Source organism: Equus asinus, chromosome 20 (genome assembly GCF_041296235.1).
Source record: "Equus asinus isolate D_3611 breed Donkey chromosome 20, EquAss-T2T_v2, whole genome shotgun sequence".
Taxonomy (NCBI): domain Eukaryota; kingdom Metazoa; phylum Chordata; class Mammalia; order Perissodactyla; family Equidae; genus Equus; species Equus asinus.
The window spans coordinates 91,507,394-91,514,168 of NC_091809.1; positions in this window are offsets into that span (position 1 = coordinate 91,507,394).

A 6,775-nucleotide genomic window follows, 5' to 3' on the forward strand; every position below is an offset into this window, starting at 1 on the left:
CCACCGTGGAGGCTGGAGGGTTCAGGTTTCTTTGGCTGTCTCTCTGGGTTGGGGAAAGGTGGAAAGGAAGATGGTTTCCTCCTTGAAATGTGGAACGGCCTCTAGGACTTCATGGGGATGAAAATATGCTGACTATTCAGGGAAGATGAATTCTTTATAGCCTAAGAAAAAACAAGACAACCCTCAGACCCTGAAAAGTCCTTCCTAACCTTCTCTGCCTGTTAAAACTGTCCTTTCCTTGGGGTAACTTTGGGGCAAATCCCAGTGGGGGTGGGAGTTGCAGACAATGTTGGGGAAACTCTCAGAGATAGAGAGAACAGAGTGACATTTCCGGGACAGGGTGAAGTCTGTCCTCCACCCCTGGTCTGTCTGAGCAGGTCCCAAAGGACTCTTCTACTGGGGTCACTGGGGTGGGGTGCCCCTACACACTGTTGAGGCCCATGAACCTAGAGGACAGGGTTCCAGGGGCCATGGTCTGGGATGGTGCTGCAGATTGAAATCAGAATAATGAGCCCAAATTAAGTTACAGATGCTATTGCAGAGGCCAGCCAGGACAAGTTATTGAAACATGTCAGGATCCCCGGAGAGGCGGAGACACAGAGCAGCTGAGTAATACAATTAGGAGGCACCTCAGCTAATTTCGGAAGCCTGAGTCTAAATTTAACTATTTCACATGCTACGAAACGCCATGAGAATAAGTCTGTTTTTTAAAAAAGGATTGGATGGGGACAGAGAGGAGAAGGGAAAGTGTCAGAGAAAATATAAAAAGCAGATCCAAGAACTAAAATCTCTAGCTGTCCTCAGCTGGTAAGTACCAAGGTGAATAGCTCTACGTACTTTAATAATCTCTGTGAGATCCCTGGACACAATACAATAGCTAATCTTCATAATGTCACCTTATGTCATTAAGAAAATAATAAATGGCTTTAAAAAGTAAAGTTCAAAATGAGAAGATTTCCATGAAAATATTTAAGGTTAAAAAAATGTTTTGACATTTTCCAGCAGAAAATTTGTGTTTTCTGAAAATTGTTCATGAAGAATATCTCATTCTCTAGCAATAATAGAGAAATAAAGGGTCATGTCCAGAGCTCTGCATACCCTGTAAATCTGACACTTTTGAGGACATGGTCTTCACAGGCATGGGGGATATGTTGAACCACAGTGAAATGACCTCACACATGTCCTCGCTAAGGCTGGAGGGCATGAGCCCTTCAAAATACTGTAAGAGTTCAGGCCAATGCTACAATCCACTAAGTGGGCCTTTCCAATGGAGCCTAGGTTCTTACATCATCCATGCCAAATTCCAAGTGTCTTTCAGAGAGGCTGTCAGGTGATTTGTCCAGGTGGCAAGGTAGGAGCATGATTTAGGTAATGGACAAGTTCTGGAGGCAAATATGAGCCCAGACCAGGAGGAAAGGTGCCATCATTTCAGGAGTTCATATAGGCAAAAGTGTGTGTCCAAACACGGTGCTGCGAACTGAGGGGGAGACGTAGCAAAGACAAGCAGAGTAAGCGGAGTAGCAGAGGTTGGGTCCAAAGAAAGCTGCTCAATTCTGAGAAGCAGCCTTGCCAGCAAGAGGTATGCTTAACTTAAACTGCTGTCAGTGTGCCTGCCTCTCCATCAGGACTGTTTCTCACACACCCCCTGCTCCTTTGCCTACCTTTGTTCATGCTATATAGATCTTAATTTAGATGGAACTTACTTGCAAATCCTTCTCTGAGCCTAAGGAATTTAGACTGTACTGGGGAGGAATTGGCAATCAAGACTTCTAAGCAAAGCTATGTATGTTACTCACTTACTTGAAACTCTCTAATTGTTCTTACTATAACACCTAAAATGTTTGGCACACCCTACAAACTTGGCGAGGTCTGGCCTCTGCTTATCCTGCTGAAGTAGATGCTGTGGCATGTTGCCCAAGTCTATCTTTTGGGACAAGGACACTCATTCCCCAAGTTGTGTGAGTGTTGCCATTAACAGCTCACAGCTGAGTCTCTCTCCAGGCATTGTCCTCGGCCAAAGGATGCTGCCTCATCCAAGATTGAATATACACCCTTCCTCCTCAGGAACAGCCCTCATCCAAAGACTGCAAGATGTGGGAGTGCCAAGGTGTGGTCCCCTTGCCTCAGTTCTCGACATATCCAAAGGCCCTCCTAGTTCCAGAGTTTCTTGTGGGATCACTTGAGTCCTGTGTTACAACTACACCGCAGTGTAGTCTCTCTCTTTGCCCAATCATGCTTCATTCACCCCTCCACAGGTACTGCTCCAGAGAGTACACCCCAAGAAAAGTCTTGCAGGCAAGTTGGTCTCAGAGTCTGTTTCCCGGGGATCCTGACCTGCAATACTCTCCTAGCCCCATCATTCAGTCATTGGAAGTTCATACAGAACTTTCGTCTGTTCCTCAAGTCCACTAAGGTCTCATTTATGTGTCTTTGCACATGCTATTGCTTCTGCCTAGAGCCTTTCCCACTTTGCCTTCCTGCTATCCACTTTATAGAGCTAATTCCTACTCATCCCTCAAGTCTCAGGAAGATATCACCTCCTTGGGGAAGTCTTCCCTGATTCACAGAGCTCAGGTGCTCCACCTTCATGCTGTCATGGCATTCAGTGTACTACCCCTATCACTGCAAAATTAAAATAATTATAAGCCAGTACAACTATGCATCTACGTGATTGTCTCCCCTACATCCTCTATGAGGGCATGGAATGTGTCTATCGTGTCTGTCATTTTATCCCTAGTGCACAGTCCAATACTTGCAACACAGCAGGTACCCCAAAATACTTGTTGAATAAATGAATAAAAATAGAAAATAAAGAAGCCCTAAGAAAGTAGAAGTAGGATAAAAGGATGAAAGAGAAGGGATAATGGATATATATTTAGGTGTTAACGTTAATAGGTCTAGGGGCCGGCCCCATGGCCGAGTGGTTAAGTTCGTGCGCTCTGCTGCGGCAGCCCAGGGTTTCGCTGGTTTGGATCCTGGGCACAGACATGGAACCACTCATCAGGCCACGTTGAGGCAGCGTCCCACGTACTACAACTAGACAGACCCACAACTAAAATATACAACTATATACTGGGGGGATTTGGGGAGAAAAAGCAGAAAGAAAAAAAAAAGAAGATTGGCAACAGTTGTTAGCTCAGGTGCCAATCCTAAAACAAAATAAATTAATTAAATAAAATTAATAGGTCTAGGTGACTAATTGATTAAACATAAGATTAAGAGAAAGAAAGAGTCTAGAATAATTCCTGCCTTTCTGCAGTTAGAAGTAGGTAGATGATGGTGCTATTTGCTGAGAGAGAACATACAGAAGGAAGTTTAAGTAGAAAGATAAATAGAAATAGCCAAGTTTGAGTTGTCTATTCTATATCAAAGTACAAATGTCCAGTAGGCGGGTGGAAATAGGGTTTGGAGCTCAAGCCTCAGGCCTGGACTTGGAAATCACTGGTCTATCACCCAAGAAATTCCCTTATCAATTTACCTCTTGCCAGGGACATCTGCAGACCCCCACTGGAGAGTCTCCCCATTTTGCCCCATGTTGTCTCCTTCTGCAACTCAGTGGGTGCTCATGTGTTTGCTGGGCCAGCCATATCAAAGGACGACAGACTTGGTGGCCTAAACAGCAGAAATTCATTTCTCACACTCCTGGAGGCCAGAGGACCAAGATCAAAGCATCAACAGGTTTGGTTTCTTCTGAGTCTTCTCCCCTTGGCTTGCAGATGGCTGCCTCCTTGCTGTGTCCTCACATGGTCTTTTCTCTGTACACGCACATTGCTGGGATCTCTATGTGTGTCCAAATTTCCTCTTTTTATAAGGACACCAGTCAGTTTAGATTAGGGGCCCCCTCTTTCAGCCTCATTCTAACTTAATCACCTTTTAAAAGGCCCTATCTCCATAAACAGTCACATTCTGAGGTACTGGAGGTTAGGACTTCACCATATGAATTGAATGCAAGTGACACAATTCAGCCCATATCAAGGTTCCACTTCTTCTCATCCTCATTCCACACAGCTGCCCCCAGAAGAAGCCAGCCCACCTCTCCACCACAGCACCAATGTCCAGTTGAGCCTTCCCCTCAAATTTCCAAGATACGGACTTCAACGTGTTATGAAAATAGAGGAAAGAGAGGGTTATTCTGCCTGGGATGGAGGTAAGGAGGTGAAAGGAAGACCTGAAGGATGACTAAGAGTTCACTAGTTACAAAAGGGAGAGACACCTAGGCTGAGGGACCTGCATAAGCAAAGATACCATGATGTTAAATTTCATAGGGAGTTTGGGGACAATTAGGTGTGGCTCTTGTGGAGGTTGAATGTGGGGAATGGTAAGAGCTGAAGCAAGTGGGGTTGTCTGAGGTCACATTGTAAAAAGCTTTTCTTCTGGCATAAAATCAGCCAATGTTTTATCTAAAGAGACATAGGCAGGGAATTTGAGGCTGCTCTAATCATTCAGGCAGTAAACAATGCAATTTCTTGTAAAATGTTGGAAGACTGGAGGATGACGTTAAGGCAAGGAGCTATTGGGGCTGGGGGTGGGGGCGGGAGTGGTGAATAAAAGATAAAATGAAAAAGCTGGAGAAAGAGTGGAGAAGAAAAAAGAGTAGGAGACATCGTGTTCTGATCTAAATGATGAATTCTAGTGTCCCAGATGGGACTCTGTTGAGCTGGGCTCTGCCTCCTCAAGAAGGCAGAGTCTCCTCCTCACAAACTTTTCAGAGCTGGCCAGCATCTCTTAGTAAAATGGAGGCTACTGGGAGCAGAGAAGGCTCTAGAAGTCAGGGGGTCAGTTAATATGGGGGCACAGCAGTAAAAGGAGCTGCCAGTGATTAAGGTGGGAGAATTCTAAGAGGATGTGGAAAGCTGGATGAGATCAGCCCCGATGGACTGACTGGTCTTGGCATTGATGTGTCCTGTTCTGACTGGTCATTCAGGGAAAAGAGTCAACTCAGAGTTGGGCTTGCAGATCAAGGACTAGTGACCTAGATCCAACCACTCTGAGGAAGTAGTGGTGGCTGTCAAAGGGGTTAAGTTTCCTCTCTCAGGACACTAGGACAGGAAAGCAGAAGGGTCAGGCACTTGCTAGGGAGAAAAAGGAGGTCACTGTGCTTGGCCTCTGTCCTCACTAGTGAGCTTACAGCAATGGTCAAGGCCAGAGGTTAAATGTAAGGAAGGCAAAGAGCCAAGCAAACGATTTTATCCCAACTGTAGACTAAGGTGCAACAAGCCATCTTTTTCATCCTCGCAACACAGCACCCATTGAGTAAGGCCTGCCCTGAAGAAGATGGCCACAGTTGGCTGCTGTATGTCAGTCAAAGCTGTGACTACCTCCAAAGTGATTTAATTTCTGTTTAGGAAACCTCTGGTGGCAAGAATGTGAGGGCTTCCACTTGGAGCCTGCTGGATGGCTCATCAATCCTAATGGGTTAGGGGAGCCAGCTGTGGGCTCTGCCATCTTTGGGATCAGAAAAGTAGTCAACTAAGAGCAGGTGTGGGCGGTTAGAGCAGAGAGGCCAGGCTTGTCCCTACGAAGCTGGTGACTGAAGAGACGGCGGTATGAGGCCTGAGTCACTGGGGGGTGGAGAGGGAACGCCTCCTAGGACTGGACTGAAGGGCTCTGAGGCCAAGCTCTTTGAAGTCCACTCCAGAGACATGGGGGCAACGACAGCCCTGGAAGCAGCCCGAAGACTTGTGCTGCTACGGAGACCTCCCACTGCATTCTCACTGACGCTCCAATGATTCTTTAGACTTCGTTCGTATTGAATGTGTATTTCACTGTAAAAATAACGTAAACATGCTGTAGAAAACCAAGAAAAGGATTACCCACGATGCCACCTGCCAAAAGTTAATTGTGATGCAATCAGAGTTTTCCTCCTCTTGACCTTATCCGTTTTAGTTCATACTCTCAAAGTTAGGACCTGAGGTGCTCGAGGAAGAAAATCAACCAGAGTACCTTTGGCATAAGACTTTGCTCTAAATCGCCAGGCACGAGAAGTTTCCAAAAGAGCATTCTCACTTGGGGAAGGAGGATGAGTCAGGCAGTACTTTTTATGAGGATTTAAGAGGAGGGATTAGCTGAAGTTCAGCCAGTTTGGGAAATAGTTCAAAGATGGTTCTTGGAAACAGGAGGACGTATTCTTAAGGATGAGGAGCCATTGTTTGTGATTGTTGCCAAGGGAATAGGGAGGAACCATTAGGGACTAAGGTCATGTGGAAGAGAGGTAGAGAGGAACATCTAATGGGGACAAGGGTGTGCAAGGGCCACACACAGTCTTTTAGTGTCTCTTGCAGGGACCAAATGCAAACCCAGATCTTCTGACCCGTGGTCAGAGTTCTTCCCACATCCCATAGATGCCCCAACCTTCCCCACTTTGGTAGGTGATTGGGAAAGAACCCTGGGTATCCTGGGCCCACCCATGGAAGGAGAGGTTGAGTAAAGGCCTGGACAGCAAAGGCAAAAAATGGGAAGATTTCCCACGTTGCCCTAGGGATGTGATTTACCTTCATCTGGACCAGGCCTGCGGGAATTGAGTCCTATGTATTGCTGACCTACAGCTACAAGTGAAGGGAATTTTGCCGCTGGGGACTGAGAACCTCAAGGACTTCCTTACACGGGTGTCCTATTTCCTGATGGATTGGCTCTGGAAGCCTCCATAGCTGTTGCTGTGCCTCTTAACAAAACTCTTCTGAGCTCCGTCTTCAGATTTTTCAGCTATCAGCGCTGGGTGACCAGGCCTGTAGCCCATTGTACTTCTCTCCCCAAAGGGCAATCAGCCCTGTGCACT